Source organism: Zootoca vivipara, chromosome 6 (genome assembly GCF_965207765.1).
Source record: "Zootoca vivipara chromosome 6, rZooViv2.hap1.1, whole genome shotgun sequence".
NCBI classification, from domain to species: domain Eukaryota; kingdom Metazoa; phylum Chordata; class Lepidosauria; order Squamata; family Lacertidae; genus Zootoca; species Zootoca vivipara.
The window spans coordinates 17,890,087-17,915,798 of NC_142589.1; the positions used below are offsets into that span (position 1 = coordinate 17,890,087).

The window sequence follows — 25,712 nt, forward strand, 5'->3', positions numbered from 1 at the left end:
GACAATTCAGTCTCACTCTGGCAATTCAGTCTGCAATCTTTCTGTGCCATATTGTAAGGAGACGGTCTCCCCCCCCCCCCGTACCCAGACTTTCAAGCTTTTTTTATATGAAGGGGGAAAAATAGGAGAAAGAAAATGAATCTGCTTGGATGAAAACTGAAACAATTTGGAGTAGATTGAATCTCACTTCTTCGAGATTTTTCTCCTTCGGCTTTGTGCCTTAGGGAGTTGATGTGAATTTGTGGGGTGAAAAAAAATATTGATCGAAAGAAATATCTTTTTGTCTGTCTGTTGAACCTTAGTGATTGAAGCCCACTGCAATGTATATCAACACAATTTTCCATGCTGCTGCTTCTCTCTTTTTCACTTTGAATGGAATTCTGTCTGTGTTGTGACGTTGGTGCAACCTCCTCTTGACTTTAGGATGGCTAGTTTCCTTCCAAATATTGCTGTTGTGTCTTTGGTGGGGGTGGGGAGGCTAGCTGATGACACATTATACCTCACATTCTATTCCATGTCTACACCTCGTATTATCACCTGGCAGGAAGATGGAAGCATGTTTGCATGAGAGTGCTTATCGCGGATCTCCTTCTGCCTGAACCCCAGGAATTAAAGGGGTGCAAAGATGTGTTTTCTGTTGACAAAAAGGGCGGGACTAGATATTACATTAGACTTAAGTTATGGGAGGATATATTTCAGTTGAAGATTAGGAGCAGTCCGTGTCGACAGTACTGAGCTGGATGGAGTCTGACTTGGTAGAAGACAACATTTTGTGTTCCTTTTTGATTTTAACAAGTGGAATGACTCAAAGCCCTGACCTGTTCAACTTTTTACTGGGCAAAAAACCCCACACCCTTCATTTTGAGTGGATCAGAAGTTGTTTAAAAGCACTATAGAACAAGAGACCCTATGAGTCTGGATCTTTTGGATTTGATATCCCGCTTTTATCACTACCCGAAGGAGTCTCAAAGCGGCTTACATTCTCCTTTCCCTTCCTCCCCCACAACAAACACTCTGTGAGGTGAGTGGGGCTGAGAGACTTCAAAGAAGTGTGACTAGCCCAAGGTCACCCAGCAGCTGCATGTGGAGGAGCGGAGACTCGAACCGGTTCCCCAGATTAGGAGTCTACCGCTCTTAACCACCACACCACACTGGCTTTAATTTAATTTCTTTAAATTTCCAACAATAGTTCCTTTACTTTCATTTTGCCTTTTTTCAGTCTCCCTCATAGCCTAGTAAGATTGTCTTCCATAAACATGGTTTTAACAATGACTCTGTAAGTGACTGTGGAGGCCAATTCTGGATCCACACGTCCTTCCACAGTGGGGACATTGGTTCCAGGGCGGGAGTTGATCACGGTGTGGATTTGCCAAGCGTGCCTTCCTCTTAGCACGTTTCTCCCTTGCGTTCAATATAAACTAAGGACGAACGGATGAGTCCATGACAGTTTTTTACAGGCTTATTTATAATGCCCCATTTCCACATTAATCTATGGAGTCCCCCCCCCCAACACCTTAAAGTATGTATTTTTGGTGTGCTCTTTGAGCTGAGTGCTACAATACAACATTTGTAGAAGTGTAAAATCCAGAAGACAATTATGTTCCAAAATGTGTGTATGTCAGGAAGGCCTGAATTAGGTCAGTTCCCTTAAAATGCAGACGGAATGAAATTATTCTCCATCCCTAATATAAGTTTAATAGAAACTGTGTCACTTTTTGTGTTCCAGGAGAGAATGTGTTGCAGGAGGCTGTAGGGATGGAAAAAGAGCGCTTCATTTCACTGTTGCATGTGTTTATAAATAAACCCATACCATCTTGGTGTTTTTAAGCACACAAGAAGATTCACATTTTAAAATGTGATTTATTTCTTTAGGGAAAAATTATAAACTGCTTAATCAGAGATATATGCAAGCAGTGTACAGAAGATAAATATCAATAATAAACACATATAACCGTGGAAAATAACAGCAATTATACATAATTAAATTATACACCTGGGTAGGGCTGCTGAAATAAAGAAGTATTTTGCAGGCATCTAAAACTTTATAGTGAGGGCGCCTGTCTAATGTTTTTAGCAGTGAGTTCCAAAGTGTTGCCACACTATAAGATCCACACCTCAGAGATGTGTCACAGACATTACACTGTACAGGTAAAAATGCAAGTTTGGCCCATCAAACTGGTCAAGTCAGCAAGTATGGGGTGAAGCAATCCTTCAAGCGAACCAGTCCCAAACTTTTAAAGTTTGCTAACCGTAAAATCCTGAACAAGGCTTGTTAACAAATTGGTAGCCAATACAGCAGATCCTCCAAGTGCCCCTATTTTCCAGGGATGTCCCTGATTTAGAGAAGCCTTCCCGGTTTCTGATTTGATCCCAGAATGTCCCGCTTTTTCTTAAAACATCCCTAATTTTATTGGAGAAATGTTGGAGTGTATGGTACAGTTGACAGGACTGTACACTAACTGCAGTTTCCGGACCGGCTACAAAGGGAGGACCCAGATAAAATGCATTGCTGTGATCCGGTCTTGATGTTACCAATGCCTGGACTATTGTGGTCAAGCTATTTTGATCCAGAAATTGCCACAGCTGCCATACTAACTGAAGATGGTAGAAGGCATTCCTGGTCCCTGAGGTCGTCTGCAGTGGCAAAGCTGGAGGAGAACCCCCAAACTGTGTACTGTCAGAGGTTCAGACAGGGGTCTTTCCCTGTCCTACATGGAGTGGTTGGGGATTGAACTTGGGTCCCCACCACCACCACCAGAAAAACATGCTTTCCCACTCCTTCATCACCTGCATTTTGAAGGACCATCCTAGAAGGACTGAACCATATTATTTTGCTGCATGATGCTCATTCCGTACTGTCACAAATATTCTCTTTATTTGCCGTATGCTTTGCCTTTTCTATCATTAGTACAATTTTGTCAGGAATTAGAAACTATGGGACTGCATTTGACTGTGGCTCTTAGATATCCTCTGGGGCACGTTTTGCGTTATTTTGCTTTCATAAGAACATAAAAGAAACATTTTGTTAATTAAGAAATGCCATGTCATTGCTCGGCATTATTGAAGAACGTGGGTTCTCTTGCACAGCCACAACGACTCCCCGAGGACCTTGCTAGCAGAGACAATGTGTTATTGCATTCGGTTCAGCTCAGATGTGAGTATTCCTTTAAAATGAAGAAGCTAATTTGTTAATTCCTCATCAAGGTGCTTTTTTTGTCGTAAAGCGTCTGTTGTCACTGTCTTACATGGCAAATGATTACAGATGTATAATTCTGCAACATGTGGCCAGGCTCTTGTGTCGCAATGCTGGCAGGGGACCACTCCAGTGATATCTCTCAGAGGCTCCCTGGAATTCCTTGGTCTTTCCGGTCTTCCAAAAGCACAGAGGGTGTTTTGAGCTAAGCCTGAGCCAAAATTGCTTCCTCATCTTCTTTTCCATTTGCAAGTGGCAAAACTGGAAGCATTTCAGCAATCTGGGGTTGGGGTGCAGAGGTGAAATTAGAGGCACACTTATTGACAGAAGAAAGCAGACCTGTTCCCCGAAGCCACTTGCCGGCGGCCACTAATTTCTTTCCCCAGAACCCACCTGGAAGCGACACTACGCTGTTCTCAGTTGAATCCTCGTTGACTGCACTTAACTGGAATGGCTTGGGAGCAATGTGGTCTCGCGAAGCATTGCTCCGAAAACATTATAGGCAACAAAGGCAGCTGGAAACCCCCACAAAGGGCCTTGCACATCTGTTGGTGGTATAGTTGCCCTTGTTTTCAAGTAAAAGAGAGCAAAAAACAAACCGGCTCTCCAACAAACCTCTCAGCCACCTCATTCAGCTAAATGTAGTTCTGAGTCCCATGAATTTCTTTGGGATAGAAAATTCTCTTGCCACAGCTTCAGAAGGGCTTCAAGTTCCCCCAAACCACCTCACAAATGGCAGGGGGGGCGGAAACCAAGAGCTTAATATCTGCAGGCTGCTGGCTGGCGTTAATCAGATGTGGCTTTTGCTTTGGGTGTGTGAAAACCGACGAAAGAACTGGGTATAGAATTGGTGAGAAGTAGTTATTTGCCTTGAATAATTCAGGGAAGTCTGCGGTTTATGGGGGATGGCATGTATTTTATATGCAGTTCTATCACCTGGGTAGGGAGAAGGATGAGGCATTTCACACTCTTTCTCTATACATAATTTACACTGCCTCCTAAATATGTGAATACATAATTGCGCTGGCAGGTCTGTGTCACCCTCCTGAGCCAGCTGTGTTGAGCTGTTTCCTCAGAGCGCCTCTCCTGTGTCATTTTTGCACATTTCCCCTGTAAACAATGACTTGTGCTTTTTCTCCCCGCCCCGATGCAGAAGCCTAATAGGAAGTCTTCTCCCTGCCATTAAGAAAACACACATGCACATATATACACATGACAGACTGTAGTAAACTTTGAAAGGGGGGGGGGGAAACAGCGCAGGATGTTTTGAATCAGAGGGTTCTTTAATGTGCACAGAAAATTGCATTGGCAAACAGCGGTGGGGTTGTGCCAAGTTGGTTAAGAGGAATGAACACATAAAATATTTGTTAACAGGAACAAATGCTGTAATTTGTGGTGAGAAACGGTTTCTAGCAGAGCTGGTCCAAATACTGTATGGAGTGCGGGTGGGTTCTGTCTATAAGGGGCCAAGGGACAGCATGGGGGAGAGTTTGCAAAAGATCCTAGCGCGCCTTCTAAGAAGGAACCAGCAGGCTTGGCATCATTTAGTAAAGTGTAAAGTGCTACTCTATAAAACCGCAATTGCTAGTTATCACCCGTATAGATCATGGTGTGATTTGATGATCTGAGCAAAGGCATTTACCGAGGAAAAAAACCTGCTTTCTGATGAACTGAAAACCTGAACTGAGTTATCAGTCTCCTCTCATGAACTGTTGTTTGTTTGTTGGACTTCTTAGTTGCTTGTTACCGCCCAAAGGTCTCCAAGTGAATAATAACACATTTAAAAACATAAACGTACATGGATTATATCAGGGGTCATGTTGAAATGCTAAATAAATTGGAGTCCTTGAAAAGTTGAGAAAATGAAATGAAAAGATTCCAAGAGCTCTGGCGAGGTAAAGGAATAATTTTTAGAAAGTTTTAAGTTATTGACAAATTCCAGTAGCAATCCAGTTTTTAGAAATCCAGGACAAGGCCCTGTTTCGGTTTATTCTTCATCAGCTCTAGTTTCATAGTTTCAAGGTCAAAGCGTACCATTTCATTTGATTATATCAGGGGTCTACAAACTTTTTCAGCAAGGGGCAGGTCCACAGTCCCTCAGACCTCGTGGGGGGCTGGACTATATATTTTTTGGGGGGGGGGAATGAACGAATTCCTATGCCCCACAAATAACCCAGAGATGCATTTTAAATGAAAGGACACATTCTACTCATGTAAAAACACCAGGCTGGTCTCACAAATAACCCAGAGATGCATTTTAAATAACAGGACACATTCTACTCATATAAAAACATGCTGATTCCCGGACTGTCCACGGGCCGGATTTAGAAGGCAATTGGGCTGGATCCAACCCTCAGGCCTTAGTTTGCCTACCCATGGATTATATCACTAAAAATTAATACAAAATGCCTTCATTAAAATATATACAGGTTGCTAATGAAAGGCTTTTATTTATGTTCTTAGGAACCTTAAGACAGACAACAGTATAGCAAATGCATTCTTCATTGAGAAGGTTGTAAAGCTTACAGAAAAAAACTTGCTCTTAGTGAGTTTCCATTGAAGTGAGTGGCTGAAACTCCCCCTGGATTCCAAAGAAGTATACCCTGTAATCGGAAATTGATTTTGGAAGATGAGGGTAATTGAGAATCATTTGGAAATGCATCTAAGCTTCAGAAGGGATTTGTCATTCTTAGGCTGATAGTGGATAATGATTAACATTTAGGAAGGTAAATATTTTTTTGCTTCTGTGTTCACATTAGTTTTGCTTTAGGTTATAAAACTGATTCCATTTCTTTTCTTCATTGAGAAGCACCTGTAAACAGCTTTTTTTAAATAAAAAAAAGCCACATCCTCAAATTATATTTTATGCAGTTCTTTGTAAACCTTTGACATTTTGTATACTGCAGGCAAGTCAGTGGCCTTATGTTTTCCTGCCTCTAAAGTCAGGATTTCAGTTTCCAACTCCTTACCATCTTGCTTTTTTAATTTGTTAATAGTGCCAACTCACTAACTGCAACCACCTGTATATAGGTAGAAAAAGCCTTGTGTACCTGCACACCTTGGTTTGTTCTTCTTTAATGGCACCAAGACGACACTGAACTTCTATTTCTAAACACTCGATGGCCAATTTTTCAAGTTTTGATTTTCTTAAATTAAAAATAAATAAATGGAAGATTAGCAAAATTATTTCACTCTAGAACTCCAGATGACATTAGAATGTTTATGTTTGACATGCAGAAAATGTAGTATTATGCTAAATTATATAACAGTAACAAACCCAGGTGAAGACTGCATATTTAGTCTAAATCTCCTTGAATTTCTTTTCCAGAAATTCCTGGATATTTTTTTTTAAAGAAAACCCCCATTAAGAATACATTCCAACTGGGAATTTATCAATTAAAAGTAACCCACTCAGTGACTTTTTGAGGTACTCATTGAATTGCAGAGTTGGAAGTGACCTTTCACCCAACCTGGGGCTTGAATCCACGACTCTGAGATTAAGAGTCTCATGCTCTACTAATTGAGCTATTCCTCAGAGTTTTGAGTCTCTTCAGTCATTATTTAGCCCATATTTAATAGTTCTGTTTAATAAAATATATAAAAAAGTGAGGACACACCTGAAATATGATTATGGTCCCATATCACTGTCCCACATGACTGAAGCCTGGAGAAATCCTCAAAGAAGTTGCTTTGTACCAGCCTGTATCTTTACTTAACAAAGACTGTAGGCTCTTCAAGTTGGTTCTGGCTTGTAGATTAAACTCCTTAATTTCTATTGATTTGGACTAGGTGGAATAGGTACGTATTAGGTGCCATCCATCACCTGTTAAGTGTAATCAAAAGCAGTCAGGATACGAACCAGTCACCAGGTTTCTTTGTCATGCCTTCAGGGCGCTGGCTGCCTGGAATAGCTTTTTAATTTTTTTCAACAAAAGTTGGGGAATTGTCAGTTTAGCTCATTATTTGATCCAGTTCTAACTAAATTGTACTATCCATCACAAGTTGTTATTTCAACCCAACAGCTGCAATTCCCTTTACATCACAATTCCTTGGTGTCTCCGTTTCCCTTGTCTTTCATCATGTTGCTAGGGCATAGGTGCCGAGCCTCAGAAGAAGGTGTTACAATCAGTGGATTTAGGATTATTTGGGTCCATTGATCTCAATGGATCTAATCTGAGTATGACTGACGTTAGCTATAGCCCACTGTTGCCAAGGGCGTTGATAAAATTCATGTTTGGAGTGGTGAGACTAACAATCACAGAGATGGCCCCCTCAAGACACAGTTTTTTTATTGCACATTCATGGTTATTTCTGTGTTCAGCATCCGGATAATGCACAACAAGGCACAATGGGTTGCATCCAACATTAGTAGACCCACTGAAGCTAATAGCCCTGTGTTGTTGTTGTTTAGTCGTGTCTGACTCTTCGTGGACCCCATGGACCAGAGCACGCCAGGCACTCCTGTCTTCCACTGCCTCCCGCAGTTTGGTCAGACTCGTGTTGGTGGCTTCAAGAACACTGTCCAACCATGTCGTCCTCTGTCGTCCCCTTCTCCTTGTGCCCTCCATCTTTCCCAACATCAGGGTCTTTTCCAGGGAGTCTTCTCTTCTCATGAGGTGGCCAAAGTATTGGAGCCTCAGCTTCACGATCTGTCCTTCCAGTGAGCACTCAGGGCTGATTTCCTTAAGAATGGAGAGGTTTGATCTTCTTGCAGTCCATGGGACTCTCAAGAGTCTCCTCCAGCACCATAATTCAAAAGCATCAATTCTTCGGCGATCAGCCTTCTTTATGGTCCAGCTCTCACTTCCATGCATCACTACTGGGAAAACCATAGCTTTAACTATATGGACATTTGTCGGCAAGGTCTCTGCTTTTTAAGATGCTGTCTAGGTTTGTCATTGCTTTTCTCCCAAGAAGCAGGTGTCTTTTAATTTCGTGACTGCTGTCACCATCTGCAGTGATCATGGAACCCAAGAAAGTAAAATCTCTCACTGCCTCCATTTCTTCCCCTTCTATTTGCCAGGAAGTGACGTGACCAGTGGCCATGATCTTAGTTTTTTTGATGTTGAGTTTCAGACCATATTTTGCGCTCTCCTCTTTCACCCTCATTAAAAGGTTCTTTAATTCCTCCTCACTTTCTGCCATCGAGGTTGTGTCATCAGCATATCTGAGGGTGTTGATATTTCTTCCGGCAATCTTGATTCCAGCCCTGTGTTAGTCATGTTCATTTACTTCAGTGAGTTTACTCTAAGTAGCACTATCATTCGCTACAGCCCTATAAGTTATCACCCAAGAGAATATTAAAAACACAATAAAATATTAAACAATAAAAACTTCCCTATATGGTATTTGTCCAAGGTTCCGCACCCTGTTTCTTTTTTAAAAAAATTAATACTTCCTCTTTTATGGACTGCTGATATTTTGTCCCCGCAGAAGAGAATGACATTTCTCAGGACTGTGTACTCCAGAAACAGTCAGGAAGGTGACAAGAAGCTTTTATTATTATCTTCTGTGTATTTGCAATTGCTAATACCACTGTATTACTGTTTTTTCCTTCCTGTTGTATCTTTGTTTTCTCTTAGGATTGTAACACAGATATAAAACAAAGTTTTAAAAAGAACAGAGCTGATACAAAAGTGGTAATCAATTTATTTGCTGATAGGTTCCATTTTGTCCATAAATTGAAATAAATTACACATTTTAGCAATGTATGATTGTGAAATAAGTCATGTAAAAGCCTACGCACACAAACACAGCTCCATTGTTGAACCCTCATGGTTAAGGCACAGAGCTTTCATTCCTGATATTTTTTCACTCAGAACCAAGGAACCTTGAAATGAATTGCTCTGCTGCAGGTAGTGGTGGCTTTCAACACAGAAGGCTGTCCTGAGAAATCTTGAGCAGCAGAAGGTGGAATATCTTGCTTAGCTCTCCCTATCTAAGGCTGAATAATGATTTCAGCTGGGCTCTACCACTAAATCCAAAGGCAGTGGATTATCTGAGTGCTTTGTTTCCCCCAGAGGATGGCCCAAAACCTGCAGTGTATCTAATCGGCACAAATCAACAATAGTTATGATGTGCACCTTTGCCGTAGGGGGGGAAGCAGATCACTTGTGAAGATGTCTTAGTGACAGCAGCGGCTTATCTGTCAACTTACTCTTCGCTCTCCCCCTGCCACACTATTTGGTTATTATATTTTTATCCAGGACTCGGGGCAGCTTTGCTCAGAGCTCCTTGAGTCACCCATTCAGGCACTGACCTGGCAGAGATCTGCATAGCTTTAATGATGTGCTGGCAGCATAACATATCCTCGCTGCATAGTAATTGTAGGGCAGGGATTGTCCAAACTCTGCTCCTAAGCCCAAGATAATAGTTTGTGCTGCATGCAATTTGATGCCTGGTTTTACACTGCAAGGTTCTTTTGATGCCCCAATGAGAACTTTTTGGATAGCATGAGAACTTTGGGGGGTGAGTCAAAGGCAAAATGGGAACCAAACACATTGGGTTGTATCCTACCCAAGAGCAGACCCATTGACATTCATAGATATGACTAACTCAGGTTCATTAACTTCAGTGGGTCTGCTCTGGTTAAAACTTAGTTGGATGCAATCCACTACCAACAGAAGTTCCCACCTACCCATTTTGACTCTCTGGCACCCTATCTGCATAACCTAGCAATTTTAAAATATAGACATGCTTTTACTCTTGCAAGATTGAATGTATTGCCCTTGGCTGTACTTGAGGGACGATTCCAACAGATTCCACACAAAAAAAAACACTTATCTACCTGTGGAGATGGCAGTACCAAATCGGCATGCCCTTTTGGCTTGCACTCTTTATGACGACTTGAGGAATGAGATGATCACCCCTCTTTTATTGTCCATTCCCAGCCACTGCCACAGTGTCCTTTCTCTTGGCAGATCAAGATGAGCAGCTGACAGCAAAGGTTGTAAGGTTTTTAGCTGGGACAATTAGAATAAGATCCACTATTTGACCATTGATTCAAAACCTAAAATGTATTGACTTCTTGTTTTTACTTTTTGTATATCGTATTGTTGTTTCATTGCTATGGCCAATGGCTGATGCAAATAAAGATTCATTCATACCATATCAGCAGAAGTCAGGATTGGGTGAAAATTTCCACAATCTGCCCAGAGCTCACAGTGGGTGGCTGGCACCCACAAAGACGCGACAGGCTTCAACTAGCATTTAGTGCTGCTGTTCCTGTGCTTTGGGACACTCTTCCAGTAGAGATTTGGCAGGCACACTCACTTTTGACTTTCAAGTGCCTCTCGAATATCTTTTTACGCTGGCAGATCTTTGCAGCTTTTTTTAAAATAAAAAAAATCTTTGATTAGCCAGTCTTCTTAATGATCATATGCATTTTTTTATTTTTTTTTTAAAAAATTCAGTGCTGTACACCATCCTGACAAAGGGTGGTATAAAAATAAGTTTACAAATACCGTAAATAAATAAAAATAACTGCTAGTTCCCCCAGCAAATGCTATTTGCATTAAAAAACAAACTTGTCTGTAAATCCCAAAGACACATTCAATGACACTTGGCTCTACATGACTGACGTTGGGTGTTCTTGGTTCACAGACCAGCACGGATTTCTCCTTGTTGTTAGGATACACATAGAGACAGTTTTCTCGGAGGCATGCACCAGTTTTTGGTTCAACTAAACTGTTACACTGCTCTTGGCATGCAAAGCTGCAGTGTGATACAGCGGCGCCTCCTGAGCAAACTCCAAAAGGCCTGAGCATCATCGGCGTGCCATGCGGGAACCCGTGGCACTGTGAATCAATGTTTGCGCACCCCCAGCTTAACTGCAGCAGCATAAACTCTGGCTCAACATCTCTCTTACCGTGTTGGAAACATTTCCAGCGATCTGTTTATCATCTCAGTGCCATCGTTCAAGAGAGCCACCTGCCGCTGAAAGCAACAGTAAGTGACAGGCAAATAGACTGCAGCAATGTTTTCTTCCTTTCCCTGCCTCCATTTACCCCATCAGAGGTAAATGAGTGATGTTTACAGTGCTGGTATGAATTTACTTTGTCAGATGCTCCTGCGGAGACAGGTCTGCGGGAGCTCATGGAGCTTTGTGGTGCTAGCGAGAGGTCAGCTTGTTGAAGGGAGAAACTGTTTGTCTCTTGACTGCCACTGCTCTGCTTCTGCAAGGAGGGTAAGAAGTCGGGACGAGCACATCTGTCCAGTTTGGCTCCTCTCAATATCTCATTCTTCCAACCTTATGTTCAGTTCTCCACATTTCTAGATTTTTTTTAAAGTCCTCCTGTAAACACATCAGCATTTTTGTGCAAATTCCTCCCCCACAAAATATATCTGCATTATTATTATTATTATTATTATTATTATTATTATTATTATTATTTGCAATTCATCTTTGTGTAATAGAATGCGTTTTTCATTTGTCCTTTTCATGAATATATGCATTCTAACTGCACACTTTATATTCCACTATATATATATTTTCCTACACATTGCTGGGCCAGAGAACAGTATTGCAAAATTTGGAGAAGTGTGAATTTCGCAAGACGGTTGTGGTTCTGTTTGTATATTATTTTGGAAAGCGCATATCAGGTAGGTTCCACCTTTAAATGTGGACGGAATCAAATTTCTCTGCAATCTCTAATCACAAGGAACATTGTACTTATAAAGGAGTGTGACTGAGTATGGCAGCTATACTCAAATCCAGACTGGAAGTGTTCTCCAGCCATGGAGGTCATTGGCTGCAGACTGGAGGTCTAGCATGCAGAAGGTACCACTTTTGTTGTTTAATCGTTTAGTCGTGTCCGACTCTTCGTGACCCCATGGACCATAGCACGCCAGGCACTCCTGTCTTGCACTGCCTCCCGTAGTTTGGTCAAACTCATGTTTGTAGCTTCGAGAACACTGTCCAACCATCTCGTCCTCTGTCGTCCCCTTCTCCTAGTGCCCTCAATCTTTCCCAACATTAGGGTCTTTTCCAAGGATTCTTCTAAGGTACCACTTAGGACAGAGCTAAAATTGCCTCTGCAGATCCTCCACTCGACTTGTCGCCATTTTGCTGAATATACTGTATACTTTGGAGTGTGGAGTGAAATTCTCATGAAACTCTCTTCTAAGTAGGACCTTCTGCACAGTACACTTCAGAGTCCTCAGGGACTCGTGTTCTTAGGGGAACATATACTCCAAGTCCAGATATTAGTTTTCTTGTTGAATAAACCTGTGTATAACTATTCAGAAAAAAATATTGGTTTTATCAGCCTCCTGTAGGTGACAGTTCTAGAGCTTAGGTCTCAACAGGAAATACTCTGCTCAGAACAAGGGAGCAGAGGGAAAATGCCCCCCCCCAACCAGACCATTGTCTGAGAACAAGAAATCCATATTGTGACCAGCAATGTGCATCAACCAGATGCATAGCTGCCAAGTCTCCTGTTTTTCGCGGGAAACCCCCGTATTTTGTTACCGTTTCCTGCTGTTATCCTGAATTGATTATATCCCGTAAATATCCCGTAAAGCTCCTGCCGGCTCCCGGCTGTCTGCACATGTCTGGACATGCATAGAAGCGACTTCCAGTGCCGCGCTGCCGCGTAGAAGCAACTTCCAGTGCCGCGCTGCTGCTGATCCTGGATTTTTCAATCCGGGGGTTGGAGGGTATGACCAGATGACATGTTTGCATAGCCCCCCTGAACACCTTGTACCCAGCCAGACCATTGGACCATCTACTTTTGTACTGACTACATGTACTGCAAGGGTTTCAGACAGGAGTCTTTCCTGGACGTACCTGGAAATACCTGGGGTTGAACTTTCCCCATGCAAACCACGTTCTCTGCCACTGAGCTACGCTGAAATCCTGAACCACTGCAAATTTTGCATATGGCTCCCTTGGCTTGAGCCCCATAACCAGCTCAGCACGTGATAGGTGTCATTGAGAGCCTATAGCTGAAATTAACCCCTTGTGGCATGACCCCACAGGACAAATTATGGGCTCCATAGGTGCCCTTCTGTGGCTTCTCCTCCTCCTTAGCACAGGATATCGGAGGCCTTTGATCACCATGCGACTTCTCCAGCTCTCTCCTTTCCTCAGGTATCATTTCCCCCCCCCTCTGTCTGTTCTTGTTAGGTTTTCTGAGGCAGCTGTCTTCCTACTGAGCTCCTGCTGCCTTGCCATTAAGCTCCATGAAAGGTTAACTTCAGCTCCAGCTTTTCATTGTGGCTTTATCCCCCACCCCTTCCCGGTCCCGCCCCACCCCAAAGGAAACCAGCTGGGGTCAGGCCTGGTGGCAGAGCTTTGATCTCAGCCCCTGTAGCAACGGCACAAAGTTCAGCCCTTCGCAGATACTGGAGCCTTTGTTTATTCATATATTATTTAGGCTGAGACTTGAGTAGAAGGTGCAGGGCGGGAGAGGGAGGAACATTCATAATTCATCCCCGAGGATGGAAGCTCAGGGTTCTGTAACCAGTGAGAAAGGACGCAAGTTGGATTTAGCCATTTTAGATTGGCTAGCTTTATTGGTATAGTAGAAATTGGAGTTCTTGGTAAAGTCCAGAAGTAACCGAAAAATTACAAGAACTCGGGCCAGAAAGGATAATTTCAAAAATTCTTCATAAAGTTTTATTCAGAATAACTTCCAGTAAATATCAACATCAGGACAAGGCCCTGTTTCGATGATTCTTCATCAGCTGGAATGTAAAAGTTAACATAAAACTTTGTAATGAGAAATTATTTAACACTTTAAATATAAAGTTTTACATTCCAGCTGACAGGAATGGACGCTAGGAGTTTGGGGGCTGCAGGGGCACCCCAGGGCATTTTTCCAACACTTTGTTGTTGTTTAGTCACTTAGTCGTGTCCGACTCTTCGTGACCCCATAGACCAGAGCACGCTAGGCACTCCTGTCTTCCAATGCCTCCTGCAGTTTGGTCAGACTCATGTTAGTAGCTTTGAGAACACTGTCCAACCATCTCATCCTCTGTCGTCCCCTTTTCCTTGTGCCCTCCATCTTTCCTAACATCAGGGTCTTTTCCAGGGAGTCTTCTCTTCTCATGAGGTGGCCAAAGTATTGGAGCCTCAGCTTCAGGATCTGTCCTTCCAGTGAGCACTCAGGGCTGATTTCCTTAAGAATGGATAGGTTTGATCTTCTTGCAGTCAAGAGTCAAGAGTCTCCTCCAGCACCATAATTCAAAAGTATCAATTCTTCGGCGATCAGCCTTCTTTATGGTCCAGCACTTTATGGTCCAACACTTACCCCCCCCCCCCTTAATAGCCCCTCCAAGTGTCCCATATTTTCCAGGTACAGTCCCAGATTTACAGTAGCCATACCAGTTTCTGATTCAATCCCGGAATATGACTGCCATATTCTGGCTATGTCCGGGAAATTCTGGACGTATGGCAACCCTAAATAACTATGCAAACTTTAGAAGACACCTGAAGATAGCCCTGTATAGGGAAGTGGTTTTTTAATGTTTTATGTTTTATTATGTTTTTATGTATGTTGGAAGCTGCCCAGAGTGGCTGGGACAACCCAATCAGATGGGTAGGGTATTACTACTACTACTAGTATGGAATAAGATGTCCCTGTTTGCATCAGAGAAATGTTGGAGGGGAAGCCTAACAGGGGTCAGCAAACCTTTTCAGCAGGGGGCTGGTCCAATGTCCCTCAGAACTTGTGGGAGGGCCAGACTATATTTTGAAAAAAAATATGAACGAATTCCTATGCCCCACAAATAACCCAGAGATGCATTTTGAATAAAAGCACACATTCTACTAATGTAAAAACACCACAGGCCCCACAAATAACCCAGAGATGCATTTTAAATAAAAGCACACATTCTACTCATGTAAAAACATACCGATTCCCGGACCGTCCATGGGCCAGATTTAGAAGGAGATTGGGCCAGATCCGGCCCCCGGGCCTTAGTTTGCCTACCCATGCCTTAATACAAACACTAATATAGTATACAGAAACCACCTTCTCACAAAATGCCAGGGGGTTACAGCTATATAGATTTAGAATTAAAAGCAGTACAGAACAATCATTAAAACGCTACTCTAGAAAATTCTAAACAACTGCATAGACCTCTCAGAATAAAAAACTATTCATGAGATGCCTGAAAGCCACAAGCTATTCCTCTAGCGTCTACTGCTGAAATTTGCCTCAGCCTCATTTTCATCTTCACAAACCACGAAGTTTAAATTAAAATGAAAGCATAACTGTAATTACTGATAACTCTATAAATGTTAAGTCGACAAGTTTGATACTCCTTGGTTAATGCAGGCAATATCAGTAACTGGGGAGTAAAAATGCTGGCAGTGGTGTAGCCACAAACCTCTTCAGGTTCAAGTTAAATTATACTTGATTTTGTCCTGTTGCTTTAAATCTCTCACCGTCGCATTTTGCATGAACGTTGGTGGGTGGCAGGTGAGTGTTTATATGCCCATATGTATGTGAGGAACATGCTTTCTGTTGGCGTGGAAAATAGTTATGTGTATGTCCCGGTACTACTGGGAAGAAACAGTTGCTATTGCATTTTATTGCTTTTGACGTTTCCTGTGCTTCTAAGTTACGAAAATCCACCCAGATAGTTCAGGCTTTACACAGCAAGTTTTCAAAACAAGACTCCCAGAAGAAATGCAGATTAGCTGCTTCCTGAATTTCGCTCTGAAGCCGGAAAGGTAAACACAAACCCTTTGAAAAAGAGATGCGACATTTCACTAGTGTTTTCTTATTGTTTATAAGCAGTTTCCACGAGCTGGATCCTTTTGTCGTTGTGGAGCGGGAGAAGAGGCAGGAAGGGGCAACCAAAACAATTGCCTTGTTTTAGATCAATTCCTCCACCACCTCCTCTCCTCATTATTATTATTATTGCAAGCTTTGCATCTTACATTGTTTTTGGTTGATTGGTTCTATTTAAATTCTACTTTAAGCCTCTATGGGCAGCTCATATGAGCTGGAAAAGCAGGATACAAATGTCTAAAATAAATTTGCAAACAACAGTGAGGGAGGCATGGTTTGAGGGGTGGGATAGGAAATGCAAAGGTTGCAGGTTGCCCGGGGCTGCTGAGGACTAGAACAAGGAACCTTTGCCTCTGCATTCTGGTGCCCCATGGGGCCATTTAGCCAGGGGAGCATGTCAAGAGGTCCCCTTGTTGTGCTGTGCTGCCAAGCATGGGAAGGATTCCACCCACCAAGGCAGCCAATCAGCTGCTGAAAGGGCTATCAATATTTCCAGGTCAGGCTGGGCAACAAGCACTTGAATCTGAATTCATCCAGCCAAGATGCCCAGACTGCATTCTGCATATAATTGCGTATTCTACAAATTGTGTACGGTATTCTAGGAATCTGTGTGCCTGCCAATACCTCCTCTTGTGCCTATGAAAGCTCCCAGTAAATATCCCCTCCCAAATGCACAATGCCTGGGAGGCTGCTTGCTGTTCCTGTTCAGCTCCCCAACCACACATTCAAAGCAGTATTATGCCACGTTAACAGCCATGGTTTCCCCCAGAGAACCCAGGGAACTGTAGCTTGTTCAGGTGCTGAGACTTGCTAGGAGACCCTTTACAGAGGTTACAGTTCCCAGCATCTTTAACAAACCATAGTTGTGAGGATTCTATGAGGGAGGCCATGGCTGCTGAAGTGGTTTAAGGCTGCTTTAAATGTGTGGTGTCGATGTGACAGCCAGTCTGCACTGACTTGGCCTCTTCACATTATTGAACATGCCCCCTTAAAACATGCATATCCTCCAACGTTTCTCTGATGAAAATATGAGAGCTGGACCACAAAGAAGGCTGATCGCCGAAGAATTGATGCTTTTGAATTATGGTGCTGGAGGAGACTCTTGAGAGTCCTATGGACTGCAAGAAGATCAAACCTATCCATTCTGAAGGAAATGAGCCCTGAGTGCTCACTGGAAGGACAGATCCTGAAGCTGAGGCTCCAGTACTTTTGCCCCCTCATGAGAAGAGAAGACTCCCTGGAAAAGACCCTGATGTTGGGAAAGAAGGAGAAGGGGATGACAGAGGACGAGATGGTTGGACAGTGTTCTCGAAGCTACCAACATGAGTCTGACCAAACTGCGGGAGGCAGTGGAAGACAGGAGTGCCTGGCATGCTCTGGTCATAGCTGCCAAGTTATCCCTTTTTTAAAGGGATTTTCCATTATGCTGAATAGGCTTCCTCGCGAGAAAAGGGAAAACTTGGCAGCTATGGCTCTGGTCCATGGGGTCACGAAGAGTCGGACACGACTAAACGACTAAACAACAACAAAGGAAAAGTGGGGCATTCTGGGATCAAGTCAGAAACTGGGACAGCTTCTGTAAATCTGGGGCTGTCCCTGAAAAAATAGGGGCATTTGGAGGGTCTGCACATGCCCACATTTAACTGGATGCCAGGATTGGATACCCACCTTCCCATCCCTTCTCAGCAGAAGAGAGGTGCAAAAGAGCTTTTCTCTAAGTAAGCATGGAGCTGGCTGACCCAGTGGCTGATGGGGAGGGGCATGTCTGCACCACTTTGTGGTCCTGTTCCTTTTTTCTATGTGTGGTGACCGTTTTGTGTTATGCCATGCTCCCATTGGTAGCCTTCTCTACTGCAGAATTTTTGTGACGGGTGCACATGGCGCGTTCTCAAAATTTCAAATGTGCCCGCTGGCCAAAAAAATGTGTACCACAGGCACAGCCCAAAGTTGGATTTGCCATTGGGCTCCAAGTAATTCAATGACTTTAAGGACTGTGTGCTCATTTCTTCAATCTTGCACTCTGTCTATTCTGGACACACATTGGGTTGCTAACGTCCTCTGACTAGTATGTCAAAAGGGAAACTTGTCTTCCACATGGCATGTCCCAGTTCTGAGAACAGCACTGAATAATTTTGGCTTTCCTGACTTTATCTCCCCACCAAGAGGACTCAGTGCCTTAATCGGGTGCTTCAGTGTTCAATTTGCCGCCTCATAGCCGTTTTCTAAATTAAATTTTTTTAAAAATCGAAGAGACTGTGCAATTGCATTAGTACAAATCTTCCCCAAACAATGGCAGATAATAGCACCTGGGTTATCACACTTCAAAGCAGATTAGTATAATTTCTAAGCATTTCAGCTGAGCTGTTTTGCGCTGAACAATGCATAATCTCTTTTAATACCTGGAGGTATGCCTCAGCCTTTAATTGAAATAGTAATTTTCACTATCAGGTTTTATTATTAAAAAGAAATGATGCCGCCTTGTTTTTGTGAATAGGTGGGTGCCTGGGTGTGCAGCTGGTTTCTCAGAAGAAAGCCACATAGCTCCAGTGATTGTATTACAGGGGACAACACAATTATAGGTTCATATTATAGTATTTAAACTGTACTCTGCAGTGCATAGAGAAAGAGAAGGAATGTGAGGGTTGTAGAGTTTTCTTCCATTGGAATTTCCTCGGAGTTGGCTTTGGAGCAGCCTTGCAATTGTTTTTAGGATTGAGTCAGCTTGTGATTGAACAGTACTGTCCAGCAAACAACAGCAACCTTGGTGTTTGGGTGTAGCGCAGAGGATTGTTTCTTTGTTGGCATTTGTCACCATAGATGCATGATGCCTGCAGGGGATGTGAGAAGACCAAGGAAATGGACACAGGCTTAGAATCATAGAATCATAGAGTTGGAAGAGACCACAAGGGTCATCCAGTCCAACCCCCTGCCAAGCAGGAAACACCATCAAAGCATTCTTGACATATGCCTGTCAAGCCTCTGCTTAAAGACCTCCAAAGAAGGAGACTCCACCACACTCCTTGGTAGCAAATTCCACTGCCGAACAGCTCTTACTGTCAGGAAGTTCTTCCTAATGTTTAGGTGGAATCTTCTTTCTTGTAGTTTGAATCCATTGCTCCGTGTCCGCTTCTCTGGAGCAGCAGAAAACAATCTTTCTCCCTCCTCCATATGACATCCTTTCATATATTTGAACATGGCTATCATATCCCCCCTTAACCTTCTCTTCTCTAGGCTAAACATACCCAACTCCCTAAACATACCCAGCTTGTATCAGGCCACAACTTTCTTGACTACAGGTCAGAGAGTTGCCCCTCCTAGACCCCTTTAACGGGGTACCCACATGACTAAGGATCCGGCCCAATGACTTATCCACCAAAGTTGTGTCAGTTGCTATGAGGTAGGCGAGAACCAATTTGCTTGCAGGAGAAAATTCCTTCCAGGCCCCGAATATAGCAACTGATTAACCATAACAAGGTCCTCATGCTAACTTGCCCACTTTCCCCACTTTACTGGCCTCTAACAGACTGGGTGGGAGGGAGGTAAATCCTGCGTTGGTCAGCCAAGAGGGCAGGCGGCTCCAAGTTGTCCTCCTAAATATCCCAGGGGTGGGCAGGCACAGGCCTCATGCCCATGTCCACATAGGCTTGCTGTCAAGGCCTGCTCAAGCAGATGGTCAAGCACAGCCAAGGGAGAGGGGCATCAGGCTGCCATCCCCTCCCTCAGCCATGCAGGAATAAGGTGCTCCCCTCTGACTCTGGCTGTGACTGCACCCAGGGCCGGTGCTAGGGCTTTTTGTGCCCTAGGCAAAATCACCTTCAGTCGCCCCCTGGCACATGCGTCATGACGCATGCGTCATGCCCCACGCACAATGCCGTTGACACCCCTGCGTCTCCTCCATAGGCGGGAGGAGTGTAAGCCAAAAGGAGAGCTCAGCGCCCTCCCGCCTATGGAGGGGACGCTGTGAGCTCCTCAGCGGCTGCAGCGAGTGAGGAGCGGAGGCAGCAGCAGCGCCCATAGCTGAAGGCTTCAGCTACGGGTGCTGCCGCCGCCACCGCTTGCTCGCTGCAGCTACTGAGGAGCTCACAGCGTTCCCTCCATAGGTGGGAGGAGCGCGTGCACGCACCGTGGGAGGGCGGCGGTGGTGCGGGGTTTTTGCGGGGCAGGCTGGCCAGCGCCCCCTCCATTTATGCGCCCTAGGCAACTGTCTAGTTCGCCTAAATGGACGCACCGGCCCTGACTGCACCATGCAGCAAATGACCCCCCTGGAGCCCCAGGTGAATGGATATTCTCCCACACTTTTCAGCCTTCGAAGTGCTTTACAGAACTTTCCTTTGAAGATCCACTTTTTGGGAGAAGCTACTGCTGTTCCTGTCTCACAGATATGCGTGCAAGTTTGAGACTGAATTACCGCAGGCCATTCAGAATGGTTGTGGCTCTGCAGAGTTTTGAATCCAGCTCTGTGGCATCAAAGCTCGCATGTCTCTCTTCATTAACTTATCAATGGGTTTTCTGTGGAAAAGGGTTCTCTGTCTGCACCATCAAATTCCGGCTGCTTTTCATATTTTCACCTTTAACTGTCTTGTCATTTCTACTTTGGATGTTGTTGGGAGTTCAGATCTTCCCGCTCAGCCATGAAGCATATTACTGGGTGACCTTGGACCACTCACTGCTTCTCGGCATAACCTACCTCGCAGGGTTGTTGTTGCAAGGATTAAATGAGGAAGGGGCGAACCTTATGCACCACTTTGGGCTCCTTGGATCAAAAGGTGAGCTATACATGCTATACATAACAAAAATAAAAGGGCAGTCCCAGGATGCACCTTTGCACATCACAAAGTGTCCTTGTACCTTTGAACAACAGCAGCCCTTGAATCAGCTTTGTTACTCTCTTAGATTTATTGTGCCATAAATTTTTGAAGAACTCACTTTATCGAAAGTCTTAGAAATAGGTTCTGCTCCACGAAAGCTTATGCCATAATAGGTTTGTTGGTCTTTAAAGTGTCATAAAATTCATTGTTCCTGCCACAGTGGTATGATACAGTTAGCCTTCTGGAATCTCTCTTTAGTGTCAGAATAGCCAATTTGGTGTGTGAGAAAGCTACTTTTGGAAAGAGATTCTGGAAGGGGGAAATGATGGCAGGAGGTGAGCTTCTCAAAGCTTTTGGGCACAGTTGCTCCAAATTCTAGATAAATCCACACATGAGAGCGTTAGTTTACTGCGTGTCAGAATCCAAGGTTATACCAGCAAGGAAGTGAAAATAACTGTGCATATTAACGGCGAACAAAATATATTGCTCATGTTATGCACATTATGGAAGCATAATTTGGTAGTTTTCCTGAATAAATCAACTATCTTTAATTTATTAGATGCAGGCTGTGTTCAAACATCAGCGAAAGTGGTAACAGCTTAATCAAAGTCAATGAGTTTTATTAATTGCCTTACCACAGACCATAGCAATGCCAACAGCCAAGCAGTAATAAATGGTACAAAAATTAATAGTGTAAGATAAATGCAATAATCCTACCCACTTAGAATATTTGCATGGAGGCAATTCTGCCTATGCTTAAAACGATGAAAAAGCAAAAGCACCTTCCATTAATAATACGAGAAGCATTTCACGCTTACGGCTGCAATCCCAACCCACTTATCTGAGAGTAAGCCCCTCTGAATTTAATTGCTTCTGAGTAGACATGGTTAGGACTGTGCTGTGAATTATATAAGTCTTTAGGGACTGTGACCTTTGTTTAGGTGCAGCTTGAACAAAGGAGGGTACCACAAATAGTTTGTACCTGGTGTTGGGCAAGTGGGAGAGATTGGGGAGGGGCCTTGTCTCAGTAACTGGAGCATCTGCTTTGCATACAGAAGGTCCTGGGTTCAAACCCTGACACCTCCATGCAGGGTTTGGAGAGACCTTGGACTCAAACCCTGGAGAACTGCTGTCAGTCAGTGAGACAATACAGACCTAGTGTAGTTTACTCTCAGTGTAAACTACAGTCAGTGTGGACAATACAGACCTAATGGTTTGACTCAGTAAAAAGTGGCTTCCCTTGTTCCTGTTGAACCTTTTATTTATTAGTTCACTATTTTACTAGCAGTCTCGTATCTGGTGCAGCTTGGAAATTCTAAGAAACCAAAACAAAACCAGTGGTGTTTTGAAATAAAGGGTTAAAATCAGTGCTGTTTTGAAAGGGCCAGTCCACCTTGTTGATTCAAAATGGCATCCAGCTGTATCTAGGGCTGGGCGATTTATCAATATATCATCCAAAATTGGTCTGAAGTCCATATTGTGATATTGGTTTCATAATTTGTGACCTGGCAGTATATCGTGAACTATGATGTTTATGTGTGCTATGCAGAAATCACGATGTGGAGGAAACTGTGAAGCCCACAATGCTTCCTTCCATTCCTTCAACCCTTGTTAACATCTCCTGGCTCAGCTGTCTTTTGCCTCCTACAGGGGGTTGTGAATAACGAGAGCAGGCACCAGCAAACATCATGATGCAGGAAAAACCATCAAGCCAGCCAATACCCCTACCTAGCTCCATCCTTATTTCAGGCATAGTGATGCAAAGTGATATTTCATGATGTTTAGCTGGTGATGTATTGCAATGCTGAAAACCAGATATCGCCCCGCTCCTAGCTGTATCCAAACAAAAACTGTCATTGATCTCAGGAACCACCGTGCAAAGTTTGGCAACAATATCTTAAGAGGTGTCCGGATGCATGGCAGACGCACAGATTCCCAAAATATTTGGTAGAGGAGTCACATTCACCACATAAAATGATTTCTCTCATCTAGGCTCCACATCATTTGGGTTGGTGGCTACAGATGGTCCAGCAACTGGTATTCAGAAGCATAAAGCCTCTGACACGGGAGATGGAAGATAGCCATGATGGTTTGTAGCCACTGGTCCTCCAAGAATTTGCTCAAAGATCTGGAAAAGCAGCTTACAAATTAAATTATGAATGAATTTGTCTTAAGCTCTTTTATAGCCACCCGAGTTGCCTTTGCACCTTCTTCCATAGTTGCGCTGTGTGCTGTGCAAAGAAGTCCTTTGTTTTGTCTCTCCTTCCAGATTCTAGCTTTGTTAGATGAAACCGGGTTCTAGTATTATGAGAGATGAAGAAAAATCTCTCTCTCTCTCTCTCTCTCTCTCTCTCTCTCTCTCTCTCTCTCTCTCTCTCTCTCTCTTCTCCACACCATGCCTGATTTCACGTATCTCTGTCATGTTCCCAACTTTTCCTTATCTCCCCCCACCCCCAGTTATAAAGCCCTAGCTACCGCTATGCTTTTATCACAAGAGAGTTGATCTGGCCCTGGGATTATAGACATACTATAATGCCAATATGATATGGGCAGCGTTATTTCCATTCCCTTTTCTAACAATCCGTAACATTGCATTACCATAACTCTCTCTCCCCCCCCACACACACTGGGCCAACATTTTCATTGAGCTATCTTCTGCACAAACCCAACATCTCTTTCTGGTCAGCCTGTATTTCCTAGCTTTAACTATTTTCATATCAAAACCTGCTCTGAAAATAAAAAATAAAAAATGAAGCTCTTGTGTGTTCCAACCAGGTCTGTCATCTGGAAAATTCAAGCTGTGCTGTCTCCAGCTTTTGTGTCTGCAGTTGTGGGGGGTGGGGTGGGGGTTGGGAAGGCAGGAGGAAGATTGCCAGCCAAACTCTCTGTGGTTTACCTCACTGTAAGCACTTCTCCTCAAACAGCAAGAAGGGTACGCAGAAATTATTTTGGGAGACCAATGGGGCAGAGTGGGGCTGCCCTAAGAGGGAAGGAAGGAGAATCAGGATACGTAGGATAAGACATGCCACTGATACGGTTTTTAAAAAAATTATCATCTAGGGATGAATTGCAAAAATAAATATGTAAATCTAGGGTTTGTCTTGTAAATATATATATATATATATTAAAAAAACTGACTGCAATATTATTATGCAATTTGTAGTTTGTTCATTAAGTTGATTGCCTGTCTTTTAGAAAACTTCTCACCTAAGGCCAACTCCCTGCAATGCTGGAATCACAGCTAAAGAATTACTTACTTCCAAGTAAGATATGCATAGCGTTTGTGGTTACGGGCTTATGCTGTTGGACCTGGTAGGCAGTAAGGTTGGGAGACAAGCAGTAGGTGGAGCCAGAGCCAACGGCAGGTGGAGCCAACTCATTCTGGGCTGCATTCACGTAGCAGTTTATCCTGTTTCCCCAGTGCATCCCTAATGGTTAACTTCTGCAGCATAGCTGAGCTTTCACTTGATGTAAAAACCACTTCCAGGAAGCTAATGGAATGTAGCTAACGTTTAGTGATTATTTCCATGTTATCCTTTTCCAGGAAAACAACAACTCTTTTTGCAAATAGACCCAGAAGTGAATGCTAGACATGAGCTACATTCTGCAACGTTTCTGGAAGCGGCTTTCGTGTCAAGTGTAAGCCCAGATATAATGCAGAAATTCAGAATTAGGGGGATGTTGGGGAAAGGGAATAATAAACCAATGCGTGAATGCAGCCCTAGTTTTTCTCTCTGCTGATGAGTTTTATAAGGGGAGCACTGAGACTGTGGAGGAAGAAGCTGACAGGCAGGTTGGTAGCTTCAAGAACACTGTCCAACCATCTCGTCCTCTGTCGTCCCCTTCTCCTTGTGCCCTCAGTCATTCCCAACATCAGGGTCTTTTCCAGGGAGTCTTCTCTTCTCATGAGGTGGCCCAAGAGTATTAGTTTACCCCTGGTCTATTTGGTTGACTCATTTGCTGCAGTGGCCTTGATGGCTTCAGTCAGCCAAGTTTATTTGGAAGATGAGATGGAGACTGAAATGGCATTCTGCTAACTCCTTCCTGGCAGCTGCTGGTGAAAGGAGAATGCTGTGACGCTGCTGTTTGGCGAGAGAAGGAACATGCCTCGTTAGCTGCGTCGATCACATCAGACTTTCTCCTGCACATGGGGCCTGTTCGTTCCATCCATCCCACACTGATTGCCTGTCACATTGTGGTTCATTTCAGTCACTTAATTTTCTTTCGGCCCAAGGAGCTGATGCGGAGGTGATGGAAAGTGCGGTGTGTCATTCTCATCCCTTGCCCACTGTTTAAAACACCCACAGACTCATTGCCACCTATTTCTAAAGGCCAGCAAGTCACTCCTGGGGCTAGACAGGTTGCAACAGTTCAGAGAAGGAGCTCACATTGACCAAAATGGAATGACTTTTTTTGGTTTTGTTTTAACACAACGTGGGAGATCTAGAAATGTGCATTTATTTGTTGAATTTTTCATCCCACCCTTTCTCTAAATTCTCCCTCTTTCCCATTTTACCGTCAAAATAACCATATGAGGTTGCTAAGCCTGAAAGATAGTGATCAGATCAAGGTCACTCAGATAGTTTCACTGCTGAGTGGCTGTTTGAACCCAGGTTCCTCTGCTCCTAGTCTCTAACACTGTAACCACTATGCTGTGCTAGCTATCATGTCACGAACTGCATAGTTTGGCTTCCTCTAATCTAGTGGGACTGAGGAAATCCCAGACCACACAGTCCTCTTCTTCTTTTATTTCTTGAATGTGTGTGTGTGTGTGTTGGAGTTGCATTATTGGAACTGAAGGGGAGTGTTTCTCACCCCCCCTTTCTCTTACACTACGGAGCCTAAGTGTGTAAAATCCCAAGTGTGTTCAGAATGCCAGCGCCACTTATTTTTCAGGGCTCCTCTCATCACCACACCTTCCTGTTCAAACTAAACGTCTAGCTGCCACTTTCTGTACTAGCTAGTTTCCAA

The 25,712-nt window shown here is 43.6% G+C and overlaps 1 protein-coding gene across 2 annotated transcripts in view; it reads left to right on the plus strand.

The window, feature by feature from the left end:
• PLCH2 (phospholipase C eta 2) overlaps window positions 1-25,712 on the plus strand; it is a 320,826-nt gene that overhangs the window by 76,149 nt on the left and 218,965 nt on the right. The gene's annotated exons all lie outside the window — the stretch shown is intronic.